We start from the raw sequence: 20376 nt of genomic DNA, 5'->3' as shown, positions 1-20376 counted from the left end.
ATGATTTTGCCTACCGTACACCCTGTCGAATGCCAAACACTCTGGAGTCTGTCTTTCAAAATATGTCTGGAATTTGTCCTCTCTATCTATGTGCCATGCTAATCCATAAGGTTCTCTCTCCTCTGCCTTGTGACAATCATTTCTGTGGTCTCTCTGCCTCCATGTGTTCTCTTAGCCAATCAGTTTTCCCTATCACCACCAAAGTGATCTTTCAAAGCAACTGACTATGTAATTTCTCTGTAGTCCCACAGGGTTGCACAACACCATGGGAGTACTGTTTAAATTGTCTTGTGCCTCCTGGATATGCTGCCCGCAGACCTTACTCTTCTACTTAAAACCCATCCAAGGCCCCCTTTACTGTAAGAAAGAGATGTGAAGTCCAGTAGTTAAATAGGATTAAAAATTATTTTCTTGGGGTGGCTCCATAGTTTAGTGGTTAGCACGTCTGCTTTACACGCAGAAGGTCTGGGTTCGTGCCCCAAGAGGAGCCATGGACCATACCCCCAGGCCCCCGGTGTATCAGCCCGCCTCCCCCCCACCCCAATATGCCAGGGGTTCCAGGCCCCGGGGCATGCTGTGAGCGAGGGGCCAAGCTGTGAGCATGTGAGCGTTTGGCAGGAGATGCCCCACCTTCAGAGATCCAGTTCTTAATGGGAGACCGCATAGCAACATCCATAGGTCAGGGTTGGAAGTGGGGGGGTGGAATTAGAGAGAGAAATAAATTTTTTAAAAAATTATTTTCTTATCTAACAGTCTCAAGTAGGCAGTCCAGGGCTGATAGTGTGGCCCCACCATCAACACAACACATGGATTCCATGTCTGGTCCAGGGTAACTACTTAAGGTCTCATCACTCCCAGCACTTGGGACAGGACGGGTATAAGTTCAGTCACTTGAAGGGAAACCCTAGTATTTTTGCACACATTACCTATCATATCCCCTTTGCTGAAACAGTCACATGACCACATCTGGTGCAAAGGAGAGAAACAGTCTTTAGCTGAGAGGCCATATGCCTAGCTAAATTCTATTACTGCAGAAGGAAGGGAGAATGGATTTGGGGAGTCAACTACAGTCTTCCACAGGGAGGAAAAGTAGGCGCCATACACGAGAAAAATGGAGGAACTTAATTTAGATCAAATAATAGGGAAGGATTCTTTGAGAAAGTAACAGTAAACTGAAACCTGAGGCATAGGTAGGAGGTGGCCAGGAAAAACTCTGGAAAGAACTTTTCCCACAGGAGCAGACTTGAGGTAGTAAAGAGTTAAGCATTGGTGACTAGAGCAGACTGAGTGGTGGGCTAAGGGGAAATTTCAAGAGATGAGATTGCAGAAGTAGACAGAGGCCAGGTCACGCAGAAGCCTGTGCTTCATGTTAAGCATTTTGAATTTTAACTTATATTCAGTGCAATCCGTTGAAGGATTGGGGAGATTTGATTTGTACCTTTAAAATATTGCTATGACTGCTGTGTGGAGAATGGTGTGGGGTTGGCAGAAGTAGACGTGAGATCCATTTAGAAAGTAACCATTGCTGAGGAGAGAAGTGAGTTCCAGTGGCTTGGACCAGAGTGATAGCAGTGGAGATGGAGAGAAGTGGATGGATTCAAGAGAGAATTTTTGGAAGTGTATCAGCACATTTAGTGATATATTGGGTATGGGAGGCAAGGGAAAGTAGGTGTTAAGGATGACTCACAAGTTTCTGGCTCAAGCAACTGGATGGATTGTTGATAACCTTTACTGAGAGAGAGAAGACTGTGGGAGGAGCAGTTTGGAGGAAAGACAGGAAAAGCTCAAATTTTGGCATAGTAAGTTGAAGATGCCTGTGAAACTTGCAGGTGGAGCTGTGATGTAGGCAATTAAGTGTGAGTCCAAAGCTCAGACAAGAGGACTGGACTTGGCAATCATCAGCACTGAGGCGCTATTTACAATCGTGGGGATGAAGGGGATTACTACAGAGTGAATATACTGAGAGAGCTCTGAGAAAAACCAATATTTACCAGTTGGTATAGAAGAAGGAACTAAGAAGGATCAGCCATGGGAGTAGGAGGAAACTCAGGAGGGTGTTGTCACTGAAGCCTGGAGAAGAGTTTTTTATTTAAGCAGGAGTGAATGGATACCCTCTCCTTCAGATCTCAGATAAACATTTTGTCCTCCACAGACTAGGCTTGTTGGCTCTCAGTGACTTCATGTACCATGTGCCTTCTCTATCAGTGCACTTTATCAAATACTATTGTAATGACTGTTTTCCATGCTGGATTGTAAGCTGCTTAAAGACAAGGAACAACTTTGTCTTGTTCAAGATTTGTATTATTTTGTCTTATTTGTATTATTTAGCATGTAACAGTCCACATACAGTGGTTTAAGCAAGATTAAAGTATGTTTCTCATGTAAAAGTTTAGGTAAATAGATGACTCCGTGGTGTTGGGGACCAGGGGACTTATGCTCTTTTGATCTTATTGTTCTGTAATCTTCAAAATAATGCTTCCATCTCAAAATTCAGCATGGCTGCTCCAACTCTTCCCATTGTGTTCACATTCCAGTCATTGGGAAAGAAAAGGAGAAGAGGAAGGCATGTTCCTTCCTCTTAAGAATATAACCAGAAGTTGTACATATTACTTATTTTTCGATTCCAGTGGCAGAACTCAGTTGTATGACTACATCTAGCTGCAAGGAAGGTTGAGAAATATAGTCTTTAACTAGTAGCCATGCACACAGATAAAAATCCTATGCCACTGTAACTGGATCATAGAACCTGACAGTTGGAGTATGATTGAGCATAACGAAGGTGCAGAGGGATAAACAAAAAGTTCGCAAAGTTGATTGCATCACAAGGAAGGAAGGGGCATGGAAGGAGAGTTGATAATTATTTATTGAATAGATAGATGATAAATAAATGAATTCAATGGTGACAGCAGTAATGAGGTTGGTTCCTTTTCGTTCCCCTACCATCCTCTTTTCTTCACTTAGCATTGGCTTCATGGAGCAAGTGGGGCTTACACTGGACTTAACGGATGACCTAAAATGTAAATAGGCAAAAAGAAGGCTATCTTTTATTCTGATATCTTTTTAATTTTCTTGATTTTTCCAAAGATGGATGATCATATCAACCTATAAATGATGATACCGTAGTCTCCTTTTATATGTGTCTGTGTATATATATACACATATATGTTTTTCAAATATTACATTGATAAAACAATTATAAAGATTCATGATGATCAATAGTTGCTGACTTGTCTTATTACTTTCTTCACTGTGAGTGCCTCTTTTGCTTTACTACTGAGTATGAGGCTAGCTATTGCTTTGAGATAGATAATTCTTAATTTGGTTACTAAAGTATCCTAAATATGTTTAATAAGAGTTTTTAAAATTACTAATAAGTGTTTTAATTTCCTTTATGTATTTTCTAGATGTTTTCCTGTCTATTCCTAATCCAGTTCCACATCTTATGTTGTTTTTTGTCTTCTATTATGGTCATCTTAAATGATAATAAATCCGCAGTGGAGCACAGAGTTAAGCCCTGGAGACAGAAAAAGTATAAAATCAAGTTCTTCCATCAAGAATCTTGTGATTTACTAGTAAAGACATGACTATAAATAGATCGATTATAATAGAAAGTAGCATATGCTATGAGTGGTACACAGATTAACTTTTCAAAAATATCACTTTCATCATGTTCTTTTTCTCCCAAGAAAAGTTCATTAGAACCTTATGGCCTAATGCATAAAGTTCCAAATCTTTAACCACCTTCAATCAAACACTAAGTCTTGCCAATTTTATCTTCTTGGTATCTCTCTAATATGTTTCATTTTACCCATCCCTACACACGCTACTCTGACTGAGATCCTCATGCAACAGTCTCCATAATGGCTTCCCTGTTTCCTGCCTTGCACATCTATCCAGTACAAACTAAGGCACTTAAAATGGATCTCAGTTACATGATTTTTAAAACACACTTATATTTTAATTTATGAAACTTTTTATTAGAGTATAAATAGTATACAAGTCATAAGGGTAAAATTCAATGAGTTATAATAAATATAACAAAAACTGTGTAATCACTTCTAATACCAAAAAGTTGAACAAACAGCACCCCAAAAATTCCTTTATGACCCTGACAAATTACTGCCCTTTTCTTCTCCCCAGAGGTACTTATCATTCTTATTTCTAACCCCACAGATTAGTTTTGCTGTTTTTTGAACTTTATATAAATGGAATCAAACAGTATGTAATCATTTATGTTTGATTTCTTTTACTCAGAATTACATTGTTGTGTGTAATTATTTCATTTCCAATATACAAAGATACCGCATTATTTTTTTCTGTTGATGGACATTTGGATTATTTACATTTTTTGGCAATTATAAATAATGCAGCTATGAACATTCCTGTACTTGTCTTTTGGTATATATACATATATATATGAATTTCTATCATAAATACCTAGGAATGTAATTGCTAAATCATGGGATATACAGGTTTTCACCTTTATTAGCTAATACCAACCAGTTTTCCAAAGTTACAAGAATTTATACTTCTGTCAGTTTTCTTGTTTCACATCCTTGCCCTCACTTGGTATTATCAGTCTTTTTTTTTTTAAATGTTATATTTTGAAATAACTTTATACTTACAGAGAAATTGCAAAGGTAGAACAGAGAGCTCCCCCCTCCCCAGCCTTCTCCAGTGTTAATATCCTACATAACCACAGTACAATGATTAATTGGCATTGCTGCCAATACCACAACTAAACCCCCAAACAAACCTGATTTTGATCTCACCAGCCTTTCCACCAAAGACCTTCTGTTCCAGGATCTAATCCAGGATTTCATACAATGTTCATGTCTTCTTAGTTTCCTCTAATCTGTGATACTCCTCAGTCTTAACTTGTCTTCCATGACCTTAATACTTTTAAAGGTTACTAGTCAGGTAGCTGGTAGAATGACCCTCAATTTAGTTTTACTGATACTTTCTCATGGTTAGATTGAGGCCATATATTTTGGGGAAGAATGTCACAGAGGTGGTGTGTGCTTCTCAGATCATATCAGGGAGCACACACATTGTGTATTCCATTACCTGCGATGTTAATCTCAATTCCTTGCGTAAGGTGGTGCCTGCTAGGGTTTCTCTGCTGTAAAGTCACTGTCTTTTTCCTTTATAGTCAACAATATTTGGGAAGAGACACTTTGATGCTATGCAAACATGCCATTTCTTCTTAAACCTTTATTCATTAATTCTAGCATTCATTGGTTGGTCTTGCCAGCAGCCATTATTACTGTGATGCTCTAATAGAGATTTTTCTATTTTTCTTATTACTTCTACACTTATTAGTTGGAATTCTCTGTACAGAAATGTTTTTCCTTCTTCCCCACTTATTTATTTATTCAATCATTTATTTATGTCAATATCGACTTATGGATATTTATTTTATTCTTTGACTTAAAATTCAATACTATCATTTATTTTTTTTCCTCAAATTATTCTATTATTTGCTATTGAGTGTTCTTTCAGGTTGACATATGTGTCTTTTTTTTCCAGAGTGGAATTTGAGTAAAATTTAATTTCAGCAGAATTTTAAATATAAACAGGATAATTTTGCCATGAACTTTGTCAAAAGACTTGCTAAAATCAATCTTCATATCATTTGCTTCATAAACTTGTTTATTTTATTGTGGTAAAAATATATAACATGAAATTTACCATCTTAACTATTTTTCAGTATATAGTTGAGTAGCATTAAGCACATTCACATTGTTCAACCATCATGACCGTCCTCAAAACTTATGTTTTAATTCTTAAAACTTTTTATTAGAGTATGAAATATACATACAGAAAAGTATACAGGTCATAATGGTAAATTCAATGAGTTATAATAAATATAATAAAAGCTCTGTGTAATCACCACCAATAGCAAGAAATTGAACAAAAAGTTTTCTTAAATAGAATATAAAAAATCCAAGCTATAAAAGAAAGTAATCAATAAATTAGACTTTATCGAAATTAAGAACTTTTGCTCTATATAACATAATGTTATAAAAATGAAAAGGCAAGGCATACAATGGGAGAAATTATTTTCAGGCATAGATCCAACAGAGGATTTATATCTAGAATACATAAGAACTCTGACAACTCAACAAGAGAACCCAATTTTAAAACTGGACAAAAGGTTTCAAAAGACACTTTACCAAATAAAATATACAGATGGCAAATAAGCACATGAAGATGTTCAGTATCATTAGTCATTAGAGCAGTATTTTCAACTGTTTGCAATTTTGCCTCTACACCCCGGAGACATTTGGCAATGTCTGGAGACATTTTTGATGGTCACGACTCAGGTGGAGGATGCTACTGGCATGCAGTGAGTAGAGCCTAGGGTGCAACTAAATTTCCTACAATGCACAGGACAGCTGCCACATACAAAGAATTATATAATCTGAAATGTCAGTAGCGATAAGTTTGAGAAACCTTGCATTACAGAAATGCAAATCAAAAGCCTGATGAGATACCAATACATATGCAGCAGAACAGATGAAAAAACAAATAGGTAAATAAAAGACCGAACATACCAAATATTGAAGAGAATATGGAGGAACTGAAAGCTCATACAAAGCTGCTGGAAATATAAAATAGTTATACCTCTTTGGAAAATAATTTGGCAGTTTCTTAAAAAGTTAATCATAAACTTACCCCAACTATTACTTTCCTAGGTATTTCTCCAAGAAAAATGAAGGCATTTTTTCCACACAAAGACTTATATACAAATGTACATAGCAGCTTTATTTGTAATAGTCAAGGACTGGAAACAACCCAAATATCCATCAAAATGTGAATGAATAGACAAATTGTGGTTTATTCATACAATGAATACTAGTCAGCAATAAATAGGAACAAACTACTTTAGCATTAATGAATATTCAAACATATGTGGATGAATATCAGAATAATTATCTTAAGTGCAAGAAACCCAATACCCACCTCCAATAAAAAGAGTTCAGTATAATTCTATTTATAAAACTCTAAAAAATGCAAACTGACTTATAGGACTAGAAAACATCAATGGTTGCCTGGGAATAGAAGTGGTATGGGACAGGGAAGGGAGAGAGGGAAAAATTACAAAGGGACATGAGAAGATTTTGGAAGATGATGGATATGTTCATTATCTTGATTGTGGTGATAGTTTTGGGGATAGTTTATAAAAACATCAAATTGTATACTCTAAATACATGAAGTTATTGTATGTCAATTATAACTCAGCAAAGCTGGGTAGGCAGGGAGGCTATGGCTCATGTTCTGTGTTAGTCGTGTCTTCTTTCCTGGTCACTATTAACTGGACCAAATCTTATTTTATAAACCAAATGCAACTCTGCAGTACTGACTGAACTGAAAGGAAGTCAGTACTTCAGAGTAGTCTTGCTTAAAACTCCATCTAGGAGAAGTGCCTCACTCACATTGGATGCTATCAAAAGACCTAAGATTTAGGAAATTTAGGAAATTTCAAGTTAGGAAACTTCTCTTTCTTGCTATATAAAGTTAATGTTTATTTTTATAATAAAATCTCATTACTAAGAATAATCTGTATATGTTAAGGAGCCAGAAAAGTACACCTACTTAACACTCATCCTCCACACTCTTGCTAAAGCATTCTTTCAGAACTTCTAGCCAATGCAATAATAAAAGATGAGTTAGACATGTTAGAAGGGAAGAAACAAAATCATATTATTTGTACTATTTGATTGTATACCTAGAAAATTCAGGCGAATCAGACCAGAGAATTATTAGGATAATAGGTTTATGTAATTGGCAAGGTACAAAATTAATATGCAGAATTCAGTGTTCCCAAATATTTCAAAAAAAAAAAAAACCACTGTAAGGTTGGAAAAAAATGATATGATTCAGAATAAGAAAATCTTTACGATCCTGCTCACTTCCTCTGAAAATTTTCTAGTTCTTCTGTATCCTTCTCTAAGTGTTATCTTGAGAATCAACTAAAATGTGTTTAGATCATTATGCCTTTCTGGAAAAGCTATCACTGTGGTATCCAAAGTGTCATAGTTTCCTCTTGATTCAGTGTAATGCCTTGGTTTCTATTTCATGTAGCAGATCTCTTGAAAACATGCCACAAGCCACAGCCTGATCCCATCTCACCATCTGGTTGTCTAGGAATTTACTAATAAGTTCATTTAAGTCAAATGGTGTTTATTATTAAAAACATCCCAGCCATTCACTGTGGGACCCTGTTCCTGAGGGCCCTGAGTTCCCTCACCGTGGGCAGATTACTGAACCTTTCTAGGTATGAGAGTCTCTTACATAAAATGAAAGAACTTGGAATTGGTTATCTTTCAAGTCTCTTTAGCTGTACATTTTTGCAATTCTCTACAATCTGTAAATCTCAAGTGTTTTCATCTTACTTTAAAAATATTATGCAGTAAATAGTATTTCACTTTAAAGCAAAAGCCCTGTGCAGTAAACATAAGTTTTTGTGTTGCTGTTGTTGAAAATTTGATTGTAATATTACCATTATTCTATGTATCCTATATTAAAAATATTATGACATGGCACACAGAGAATATAAAAGGAATCATAATTCTGTCTGTCTTAACCGAATTGAAATTTGAATCTCTACTAAATTTAATATTACTAAAATAAAATATGAAAATTTTACATCTTTAATTACCAAGTCTTCATTTTTATCATTGATAATAAGTAATGAAGTATCAATAGTTGAGAAATTATTCAGTTATTCAGTTATTTATAAGGCACTGAAATTCTAGTATAGTCCTTGCTGAAATGGAGTGATACAGAGCACAGAAAGAAGGAACTTGCAGTCTTAGCAGAGAAATAAATATATTTAAATCGTATTTCAGGAATGTATGTTATTTGAGGAAAAGCACATGTTTGTATTCAAGTGATCCTCCTTATAATATTTCTTCATAATACCATGTGTAATACTGCTTTGGAGATAACTAAATATGTGCAACTAGCTCCAGCATCTTAACATTCTGTTAAGTATTTTGGGGAATATTCATTCATTCAACCAATATTTCCTAAGTGCTTACTTTGTGACTCACTGTTCTAGATACTGGGAACACAGCCCCATTTTATATATATATTTTATATATATATTATTTATATATATCCTTACTCTCATCATTCTTACATTCCATAGAATACATATAACTTGTAACCCAAATGTTATTTTTTTCTTAAAGAAATGTTGTATCAACTTTATTACTGTTTTCCCTAGTTATAAAAGTAATTCTTACATATTGGAAACAAACTATAGTGATACAGAAAATGATTCTTTTGTAATCCTACCCCCTTGGTGTAATTACCATGAGTAGTTTGATATATATACTCAGACTTTTTAGAATATTTTTTAAATTTGCAAACTGGATCACTGTTCTATAAATTTTTTTTTTCACTTAGCAACACAGTATACCAATACACCATACCATGAGTATGTTTTCATTACAATGCATCTACACCTAACTCTCCCTTTTTATTGGTTGCATAAATACATTATATAGAAAAATATAATTTATTTTAACCATTCTTCTATTGATGACCATTGAGATTATTTCCAGTTTTTCCATTATGATTAGTGTTTTGTTTTAGAAATCTTTGCTTAGCCCAAGATATTCCAAATTCACATTTTGGGACCTAGAGAGAGACAGAAAGTTCCAGCTGGTAGCTGGACTGGACAGTGGGAGGAGAGACAGAAATTGGAGATTAGAGACTTTGGGCAGCCAATATCTGAGTGCTTAAGATCCCAGATAAAAGAGGAATATAGAGCAGTGAGCCTGGTACTCTGCATGCAATTTTACTTCAAGGCTTTTCCAATTCCTAAGTTGTCCATGCTTAGGGTAAAAGGCTGAGAAACCCAGTAAAAAGTAGCTGGGTACTAAGAGCCTCAAAATATGAGACTTTGATGGTCTCACCTGCTTTTCTTCATTTCCTTTGGGGAGTGGAGAGGCAGGAAGAAGGCCTCGAATGCCAAGCTGAAGCATAGCCAGTAGAAAGTCATCAGAGGGTTTTAAGGGAAATGAAGGCCTGACCAGGAATCAGTTATAAAATGTTGTCATTGGAAGAGACCTTGTGACTGTCTTGCCAGTGAAGGGACTGCAGCACAGGGAGTTTTGCCCCCACTCACAGTCAAATATCACCCACAGCAGCAGAGCTAAGACTACGACCCTTAGTCTAGCTTTCTTAAGTTCCTACAGCTGTCTCAAAGCCATGTGTGTGCATAGGTAAGTCAGAGGCAAGGAGAGGTCTGCCCAAAAGTGGTAAGTTGGGAATTTGAAGGATGAAAGGATGTTGTTGGAGGCCAGAAAATGAGGAGAGAGCAGGGAGGAAGAGCTCGAGGATGAGAACAGGACCCCTGAGTTCTCCCTGAGGGAAAGATTTGGAAGAGGAGACCTAGAAGCAGAAAATTAAAATGGCTCCTCCTGAAGGAGAAGGTAGGCAGAATGGAAAGATGATTATTTTGGGAGCTTTTGAGTTTCATGGACTGGCAAGACATGGAGATGGAGATGGCCAGCAGGCAATTAGAAATATGTATCCAGAATTTAAAAGAGATTAGGGCTTTTCTCTATTCCAATCCATACCTTCCTTTATTCCTTCCTCTTTTCCATCTTTTCTTTTATAAATTTGGGAGTCAAATATATAGTTGAAGTTGCAGAAATGGATGAGATCTTTAAGTGAAAAAGTGCATAAAGAATTTTTTTAAAGCATGGTATATTTGATTTGACTGTTTTTAAAATCCACTATATATAATCTGATTCATCATGAAAATTAGATATGATGGTTCGAATCCCAAAAAAAGGGTCATCTGGATTTTACTTGAACCCATCTAATATCTGTAGGATTAACCGTAGTACAAATACAATTCATTCCATGGCTGGACATCTCAAATCCTTCATATTGAGTTCAAACTTGCTTCTCTATAATGTTTGCTCATTGGTTCTATAATATAAATATTTAAACTTTATTTTTCACAATAAAATGGTATAATTCAAGAAACACAGTAGGCCTCACTAATTACTTAAAATTGGTCAACTAATCATCAGCATATAATTAGTTCTAAAGAAGAGCAATAGAATATTAAAACAACCTGATCTACTTTTCTCACTTATTAGATTTGAAAGATTGATGCTATCTAGTGTTGGTAAGGATGTGAGAATAAATGTTCTCACCTTCTGTTGATAAAGTATCAGTTAGTATACCTGTTCTAGAGCATCTTTTGTCAATAGGCACCCAAATTTAGAATGTAAATTTTTTTTATGGTGACATTGATTAATGAAATCAATAAGTTTCAGCTGTACACTTTAACAATAAGGCATGCATATATTTACCCTTTGTGTTCACCTCCCATAGTTAGATTTCTTTCTGCCACCACATATTTGACCCCCTTTACCCTATCTAGCTCCCCCCTCCCCCTACCCTTTTCTCTCTGGTAACCACTATAGAATGTCAATTTTTGATCTAGCAGTTCCACTTCAAGAAATGTATCTTAATTAGAGAAGTGTTCAAATATGCACGTTCATCAAGTATATTTATTAGCTTGTTTTTTAATTGTAAATGTTTTCATTGAAATATAACATATAAATAGTAAAGGCACAAAACTTAAGTGTATAGCTCAATGAATTTTTACAAACAAAACATGCCTGTATCTCTCTCAGCCATGAAGAACTTTACTGGTCCCTAAAAAGCTCTCTCCTGCCCTTTTCCAGTCATTACCTCCAAAAACGTAGCTACTACTCTCACTTCAAAGAGTAGGTTCCCAGAGAAGCAGACTTTGAGATTATCATGGAACTGGGACCGATACTTGTGGGAGGGATGAAAAGAGGAACAGAGGAGAGGGGAGGGAAGAGGAGAGGAGAGGAGGGAATAAAGAAACATGATTGGGCAGATGGAGAAGTTTGTTTGCAACCTCAACAAAGTCTTTACCTAACTCTACAGGGAGCGCTGAAGCTAGGATGGCCCTTTGGATTTATCCCAATTTGGGGTGAGGGCCTTTACACCCAGCCCCAGGATTTGGGATATAACCTTGGGCCAGGAAACGCTCTTCAGCTGAGGCACTTCCTAAGCAGAATATTTCTGAAGGGGAACCTTGATGGTGCATTCCATTAGTTCTGATGGGTTTTGAACATCATGTAAATGGTGTAGAGTATATACTTTTGGTGTGTCGCTTCTTTTAATCAATACTGTATGTGTGAGACTCATCCATATTGTTTCATTTCATCTCAGTATACCATGGTATATTTACTCATTCTATTGTAGTTGGGCATTTGCATAGTTTTCAGGTTTTGTCTATTATGAATAATGTTGCTGTGAATATTCTCGTACGTGTCTTTTGATACATGCATTTCTGTTAGGTATAGACCTAGAAAAAGGTTGTAGAATAAGCATATATTCAACTTTATTAAATACTGCCAAATATTTTTTAAGTATTTATATAGATTTATACTTCCACTAGCAATGTAAAATACTTTTAGTTCCAAATTCTCACCAATACTTGATATTGATTAAGTTTAAGGGATTCTGGTATTTGTAGTGGCATCTCTATGTGGTTTTAATGCATTTTCCTGATGACTAGTGCTATTGAGCACTAGTCATTTAAATGCTCTCTTTTGTAAAAGGTCTTGTGGCCATTTTTAAATTGGGCTTTCTGTCCTTTTCTTGTTGATTTGTAGGAGTTCATTATATCTTTGGGATACAGATCCTTTGCCAGATATATATTTCAAATATCTTTCCCTACAATGTGGCTCAAATTTTTATTCTTCTACGCTTAGAAGGAAAACAACTCTGAGGAAAATGTCAACAGTAGTTGGTTGTGTCTGGATGTTGGAGTTTTTCTCCTTTTTACTTCTCCATATTTTCCAGTTAAGCAGCATGTAATGAAGAGAAAATTTTAAACACAAATGTGTTTAAAACATGATGACGTAGTTAAAAAGCAACCCATTGGAAGAAGTTAGCCAGGACAAGAACTGTCCTAATTTGCCTTTAATGTTACCTATATACCTGTGCAAATCTGCTAGAGACACCTGGTGGAGAGTGTTGAGAGATTACAGGAAATGTTTGAATATGCTGTAATGTGCTTGAGAGGTTACAGCATAAAGGGCCAGCTTACTTACCAGGTGAGAAATGTATGTAAAACACACTTATCATGTTAGTTTTCATATAACTAAAAAAATCCTTCAACTCTCAGTTGGGGTAGACCTAGCTCACCAGTGGGCCGGCCGATTTGAACCTGATCAACAAATATGACAAAAATTCAGATGTAACAAAAGACAGTGAGATTTGACCAATTTGGCGGGGGAGGACTACATAATTTGCAGTACCCAGGCAAAATAGAAATGTGGGGCTCCTTGTTCAGAAAGCAGGAGAAAAGGTAACATTAAAGACTAAAGTAAAAAGATTTTTCCTTTTGCTATCTCTCAGCCTGTCATGGTATTGTTTATTTGCTATTTCGTGTCATTCTAGGTAAAGAATATTTAAAATTTTTAATTACTAGCATGAATTTTACCATTCATCTCTACAATGTGCAATGCCAGTTTTAAGTGTAGATACAAGAACATTTAACTCATATATGGAATCACCAAAATTACACAATTCTTTTTCATACTTTGTGCATGGATAGATATTTTATTCTTACCAGAACAGTAGAAACAGTGCACAAAATGAACTCAACTATTTTGCTTTTTGATATGCACACAGTCTTGATATGCCAACCTTCTCTACCTTCAGCTTACTGGCAAGGAAGTACCAGAAAGAAAAGGAACCATGTGTGGCCCTATCTTTCCTTTTCCTTCCATGCCATCATTCGCAGCTTATGTGATTTGCTAATATAGGAAAACAACAAATAAAAAGGGTATGATAGATTTCCTTGGTCAATCACGTTTCTTGAAAGCCATGGCCTCCTTATTGCATTTGAACCAGGTTCTGGTTCTCAGAGGCTGTCAATGCCCTTACTTAGTCATAAAGGTGATACGCTTACCTTGTCCTGGTTTTGAGTCTCACTGAACCCTGTACCCCAGGGGTCCGCAGGAATTTTGTGTTCACTGGGCATTGTGAACGCTATGTGAATAGAATGGGGCTGCAGGGAAAGGGAGTGGACACTTGTATATCTGCCTCCATTCACTCACATGCTCCACTGTCTTTCCAACTTAGATGTTCAAAGACAAAAAGTTTTAAGAATTTTGACATGGCAGTAGCAGAACCAAGCATGCCTGGTGTCCTTTCTGAGTGAGGAGCCTGCTGCAACTGTAAAGTCTATGAAACCAGCCAGGTATGGTTCTTTTCCTTTTTCCTTTTCTTTTCTTTTTTAATGGGTAAAGAAAGCTCTTAATCCTGCATGATCATGGCTCCTTTAGGATCAGCAGCACTGAAAATACAGCCTAGAAAAAAAATCATATTCAGAATTATAGGCCTTTTGTTACAGAGCCAGAATTTTGGCTAACTTGATTATCAGACAGAAATAATAAACAAATAAAACCTTTTAAGAAAGATGTCAATGCTCAAAACAGCTACTTCCCCTGGTCCCCTGGACCAGTTTCAAGGATCTATTTGTACACATACAAGCTTTAATTGAGTTTCCTGCCATTCAAAGGGAATATTTGCAGTTACTCAGACTTGCTTTATGAACATGTGTTTCAATCTAAGGACCAAGCCAGATACAATTAGAAGTGTTAACTATGGATGTGAAAGGTTACCTACTGTTCCTACTCTCTCTGCATTTATTTAGCACCTAGTGGGGGGAAAAAAAAAAGAAGAAAATAAAGCTGGGGAACAAGAAGGAAACCATAGGAAACTTTTGCTTTTTCCCCCTTTTGAGAAAACAGCAAATGTGTTGCATCTATGTTTGACTTTTTCTGCCATGGAGTGGGCAGTGCTGTTTGTGGGTAATAGCTGTGTTTAAGGCTGTATACAGTAACATGCTCTGGACTGTAGATGCAGGCCAAGGCGTTGTAACCTGCTGCTATGGAATAGGCTGAGCAGACTCTTTAAGTGGAATGGCTAAGCAAGGTATATGAAGCAGAGACTTGACACAAGCTTATCCGCATGCTAAGCACTCAACAGAGACGGAGGGTGTGGTCTGAGAAGAGGGGTCAGTGGGCCTCTAGTCTAGAAGAATTGCCAGGATCTTGAATCTCAGAGACTTCTCACAGGTTTCACGGGAGGAAAAACTGAGCTTATGTTTGTCTTATATTTTCATTTGTGCTTTTTACTCATAGGAATTTCCCTTTCTTTATCATCTTGATGAATGTATGTATTTACGACACTTAATTCTTTGGGGGATAAAGGGGGATAACAGTGGAAGTAATGCAGCTATAAAAGCCATTAGAGACCTTAGTGATAAGAATGAGGGCTATGTGATCAGAGATCAAACCAAGGCCAAATCCTGGGTACCTCAATTGGACCAGGTGAATGAGATTGCTAGCTGTCCTCCAATACTTGTTTCCCCTCTTCCAGGGTGATAAAATTCCTAATTTGGGCCTGGGTACATGGCTGTCCAAAACAGAGACTACATTTTCCAGCTTCCCTTATTTAGGCCATTGTTATTTTGCCACTTTGCCACTCATAGTTAAATCTGTTGCTTACTGACATAAATTATTACTGCAGACTTATCTTGACTGGACTTCTGCATAGAGGGGCTATCTTATAGACTTTGCACATAGATGCAAAGGACTGTTTTTTATACTGTTATTATAACATAACTGAAAGCCCTTTATAGAATTCTTGTCCCTGGGCAATTCAAAGCTCATATGGGGAGCCTATAACTAAGGGGTCAGATGTCAGGGCAGAAGATTCACAACATACAAAATGTATTAAATGGAGATGATCTTTAGGACCCTACTCGAGGTGGGAGACAATCTTTAAGAACAGTTGGACTGAGTTAGAGGTGATGGTAAGGGGAAGCAAGTGGAGTAACAGGTGAAAGTAACAGGTATAGAAAATGTTTTTAAAAGCAAGTCTTGAAAAATTATTCCGTTAGTTACTTAATTTAGATTTAAAAAAAATTTTTTTTTTAATTTTTTTATTTTTTTAGGCGAGGCAACCCTTGTTTGACCTCACAGATTGCAAGGACCTTGCCAGCTTACAATCTCTTATTTTTTTATTTTTTACGCGTACAGCACCTGGTCTTCCTAGGTGGTCTCCCATCTAAGTACTAACCAGGCCTGACCCTGCTTAGCTTCCAAGATCAGATGGGATCATGTTTGTTCAGGGTAGCATTGCTCTAGACTAGACTTTTTAAAATGCAAGCAAAAAACAGTCTGGAGGAAAAGAAAGTATTATGCCATGGCGGCTGGGGATACACAAATTTTGTTCATTTTATATAATGCAAGTAAATATCTAACAGCGCTTATAGTGCTCAATATATGTTTGCTGTTGATATATTGTGTAAATATAAAAGAATTAAGCCTATTAACAAATTGTCTGAATTACTGACTGAATAAATTAAGGTCTCAACTTATTTTGTCATGTTTATATTTCCTGATAACTTTCAGGTTGACTGCATTATACATGAATAATAAAAGTATTAGTAACTATGTTTTATTGAGCAACCACTATGTTAGAGATGTTTTATGTACATCATTTGATTTGTTTCTGACAGTATTCCTAAGAGATGGCATAAATTATTTTATCAGGTGAAGAAACTGGGATACAAAGAAGTTATATGGCTTAGTATCTAACTTAAGATCACGTAGTAGGTGGCAGTGAACCTAAGTCTGTTTATTCCAAAACCACACTCTTTCCCTTATACCAATTCTTACATTCTTACTCTTTCCTTGGTAGCAAGGTATATATGACGGGTTTCATTTGTGGTTTACTTTGGCCTATTGAAACAAAGTGGTGGACAAGAATTTTCCTGCAGTCATGTTATTTTTAACAGATTTTGTCAGTTAGTAAAGATATAGTAGTATATGGCTACATGAAAGAAGTAATAAATTAGTAGTTATGGGAAATGTGAGAAACAAAACAACAAAATATAAATGAATAATTTACATGTAGAACTTGGAAAATAAAACTATTATTAAATATTTATTAATTGTTTTAGTGAACTGTACACTAGTGAACTATTGCTTTGTCCTCAGATTGCAAGTCATGGGTTTTTTTTTTCAAAAATTTAAAATTATCCTATTTCAAAAATTGAGTTACAGAAATGTCTATAAAGAATTATGAATATTTTATTTTTCATAAAATCAAGTATTTCCACTTACAGCACATCTCAATTCAGACTAGTGACATTTCAAGTGCTCAATAGCCACCTGAGGCTAGTGGATACCATTTGCCCATGCCAACCTAGATTACCTACTGGTTCGATCATGATTCTCAGAGGAATCTGGATGATTAGATCACAATCCTCGGAGTTTGTTTTTTAAAAAGTACCAAAAGACCAACCTGTCACATGCATGACCTAGCTTATGATATATTAGTATGATACATTTATAAAAATATCTGTCCTGTGGAAAAAATATCAAAGCTACAAATTTCCCACTGTAATAGTACTCCTGCCTATGTCATAAGGATAAGATAATATTAACTCTCTCTGGCTTTTCATTATTTTTCCTCCTTCTATACTCTAAACCTTAATATACCAGTTTAACTATATGATAAGTTTGTCCCCACAGCAAGCTGTCCTAATACACCATGGACATAGTGGGTTTGTTTGAAAGATTGAGCTTGGTAAGCCATCCTGGCATGGAGTGTCATGCTTTTAGAAATACTTGACCTAAAGTAGATTCATTTACAGGGTACTATCTGTGTGAATCTCAAGCTACTGATTCTCAAACACAGTTGAAAGGGCTTAGCTTTTGCTGTAGAGAGAGGTGGACAGTTTTCCTCACATTCTAGCTATTACAAACTGTCTCATTCCTGTCCTACCATCGATAGGACCTTAGGGTGGAGGACTTGACCTTATTTTCTCGCTAACTCTTAATAGGGTTAATATCCAGCACTTGAACATTAACTTGGAAAATGTTTCAATGTTTATTTTCTAAAACAGGAGTCCATAGGGTGCTTCAAGCACTAAAGTGATTGTTTGAAAATTTAACCAACCAACTATAAGATAATTCTCAGCATTATAACAATTTTCTGAAGTATTTTGGAAATCGTGGCTATAAGTAAAGTTGTAGTCAATAATGCATATTAATTCTTGTCCAGTTTCTGAGCCCAATTCATGTATTAAATCATCATTTATTTAACACTCAGTATGTGCTCAGGCACTTTTCTAAGCAATGGAGATACATGATATGAAATCCCTTCTCCTTGGAGCTAACATTCTAGAATGGGGAGACAGACAAAACGAATTCTATCTTGTATTAGAAGGCAATAGATGCTGCGAAGGGGAAAAGCAGGGAAGGGGATAGGAAGTGTGGGATGGGTGTAGGGATGTGGTTTGCAAAAGTGATAAGTAAAGGTCATACTGATGTTGTGACACAGGAGAAAAGTTTTAGTGGTGATGAAAGGGGGAACCATGCCAATACCTGGAGAAGAGATTTCTAGTTAGAACAACAAGTGCAAAGGTCTTGAGGAGGAGGGAGCATGCTTGGCAAGTTAAAGGCACAGCAAGAATGGCAGTGTGGCTGAAACAAATGAGCAAGGAGGGAGAGTAAGAGCAGATGACTTCCTACTCTGCACTGGAGGTTTGTTTTGTTTTGTCGTTGCTGGGCTTTTTTTTTTTTCCATTGGAGGGTTTTGAACAGAGCAGAGACATGATCTGATAGATGTTTGAAAAGGATCATTCTGGCTTCTGTGTTGCAAATGGATGGTATGGAGGCAAATTTGAGTTTATTGCAATAATCCAGGTGAGGCCTGACACAGGGTGAAAATAGCAGGGTGATGAGGAATAGTTGAATTCTGGCTGTAATTTGAAGTTGAAGCGAAGAGGGTTTCCTAAGTGATTAGATGTGGTTGCAAAAACAAGAGAGGAACAAATGTTGACTTGGCTTTGCAGAGACTGCTTTTATTGATGTCCAGAGGAAACTCTCTTTTTATTAACCTCCATCTAAGTGACCTGGCGGATTCATCTCTGTGACAGTCTCCTGTAAAACATACTGGCTGATCCACAGGACACCTGATCTTCATGTTCAACAGACTACTCCCAGGAACACTCCTCCATCACTACCCACAACTCCCGTTCCCATCAGTTGAGTTGCATGTTTACTAGTTGTTGAGTTCTTTCTAAAACTGTATATTCTGTTACAGCTCCCCATCCTCCCTGGCTGTAACCCATACCCCACTTAGGGGTATGTAACCTCATTTCCACGTGGCTAGCCAGTTTTAGGCTTGACTCATCTTCTATCTCATATTATACTTTTAATAAACTATTATTTCTCATGAAAAAATAAAACTGTATATTCTGATTGTACATTTAAAAGATCAATTAAATATTAAATAATGGAACATGGATTTGAAAACAAAGAATTGAAGGCTTTGGAAAGGATTGATAAAGGCGAGTCTTAAAAAAATCACTGAGTATGAGGCAATTGTAAAAATAGAGGGAAATTTAAATCCAGAATGATTATGCCCTCAGATTACTTTGCAAATATTTTTAAGTTCTTCCTCTAAAGAAATGAAAATTAGAGACCATACTCACATGGGTGTGGTTTATGCAAGAAAGTACAGACCTATCAGCAGATATATGCTTAAAAGGTGGGCCTTGGCTTTCCTGCAAAGATCAACAATGAGTGTGTATAATATATGTTCACAGAATATATGAGCTTTTCTATCCAGCTTTTTCCCCCAATAAATTGACAAACTGCTTGTTCCGATCACATTGAAGATAACTGTTTGCACTGTGTTTATTGATAATTTACATATTCTAAAATGTTCATATGGACAACAAAAGCTTTTTCTTGAACCATATTCTATTTCTCCATTTGGGTGCATGTCAGGGAGCAGTACTAGATTCTGGGTTTTTATTTTTTATGTGTTTCATAAAGAATGAACTTATTGACTTAAAAAATCAACCTTTAAAATTAGACATTAAGTGGAAAAAATATACAGCTTGAGGGCCCACAATCAATCACAAAACACAATGCAAGCTTTAAAAACTATAACTTTAACGCTAAATAAATTGTTGAATCTGCTGTACGCAACAAAATACTATTAGAGTTCAATTGTTATTTTCATTTGTAATTTTAAGAGAGGATGCTGCAGAAATATACTTTTGGTCTCCAGAGGGCGCAGGATGGAAAGAAGTCAGAGCTGAGGTTTGATGCCTCCGGATGGCAGCAGTACCTCCTTACCAGGGTTGCTAAATAGGAAAAGTGATCTACGACATTCAATATGGGATGCTAGTAGACACAAGGACTGTATATACTAAACTCTACATCTCGTTTTAAAGTGTAGTACATATGCAAAAATTGCAGAAACCTCTAT

General features: G+C 36.3%; 1 long non-coding RNA gene and 1 pseudogene across 1 annotated transcript in view; one reads left to right on the top strand and one right to left on the bottom strand.

Moving 5' to 3' along the window:
- The window catches only part of LOC120587470 (uncharacterized), a 40664-nt gene that overhangs the window by 3745 nt on the left and 16543 nt on the right, over positions 1-20376 (top strand). Inside the window, exon 2 of the long non-coding RNA XR_005648970.1 lies at positions 14161-14278. This is a non-coding gene — a long non-coding RNA (uncharacterized LOC120587470). The remainder of the gene's footprint in view (positions 1-14160; positions 14279-20376) is intronic.
- On the bottom strand, positions 16116-16234 carry LOC120587773 (uncharacterized; annotated as a pseudogene).

This window comes from Pteropus medius, unplaced genomic scaffold, assembly GCF_902729225.1.
Source record: "Pteropus medius unplaced genomic scaffold, Ma_sr-lr_union100, whole genome shotgun sequence".
NCBI classification, from domain to species: domain Eukaryota; kingdom Metazoa; phylum Chordata; class Mammalia; order Chiroptera; family Pteropodidae; genus Pteropus; species Pteropus medius.
The sequence above is the reverse complement of the archived record's forward strand: the minus strand, read 5'-3'. Positions and strand labels throughout refer to the sequence as shown.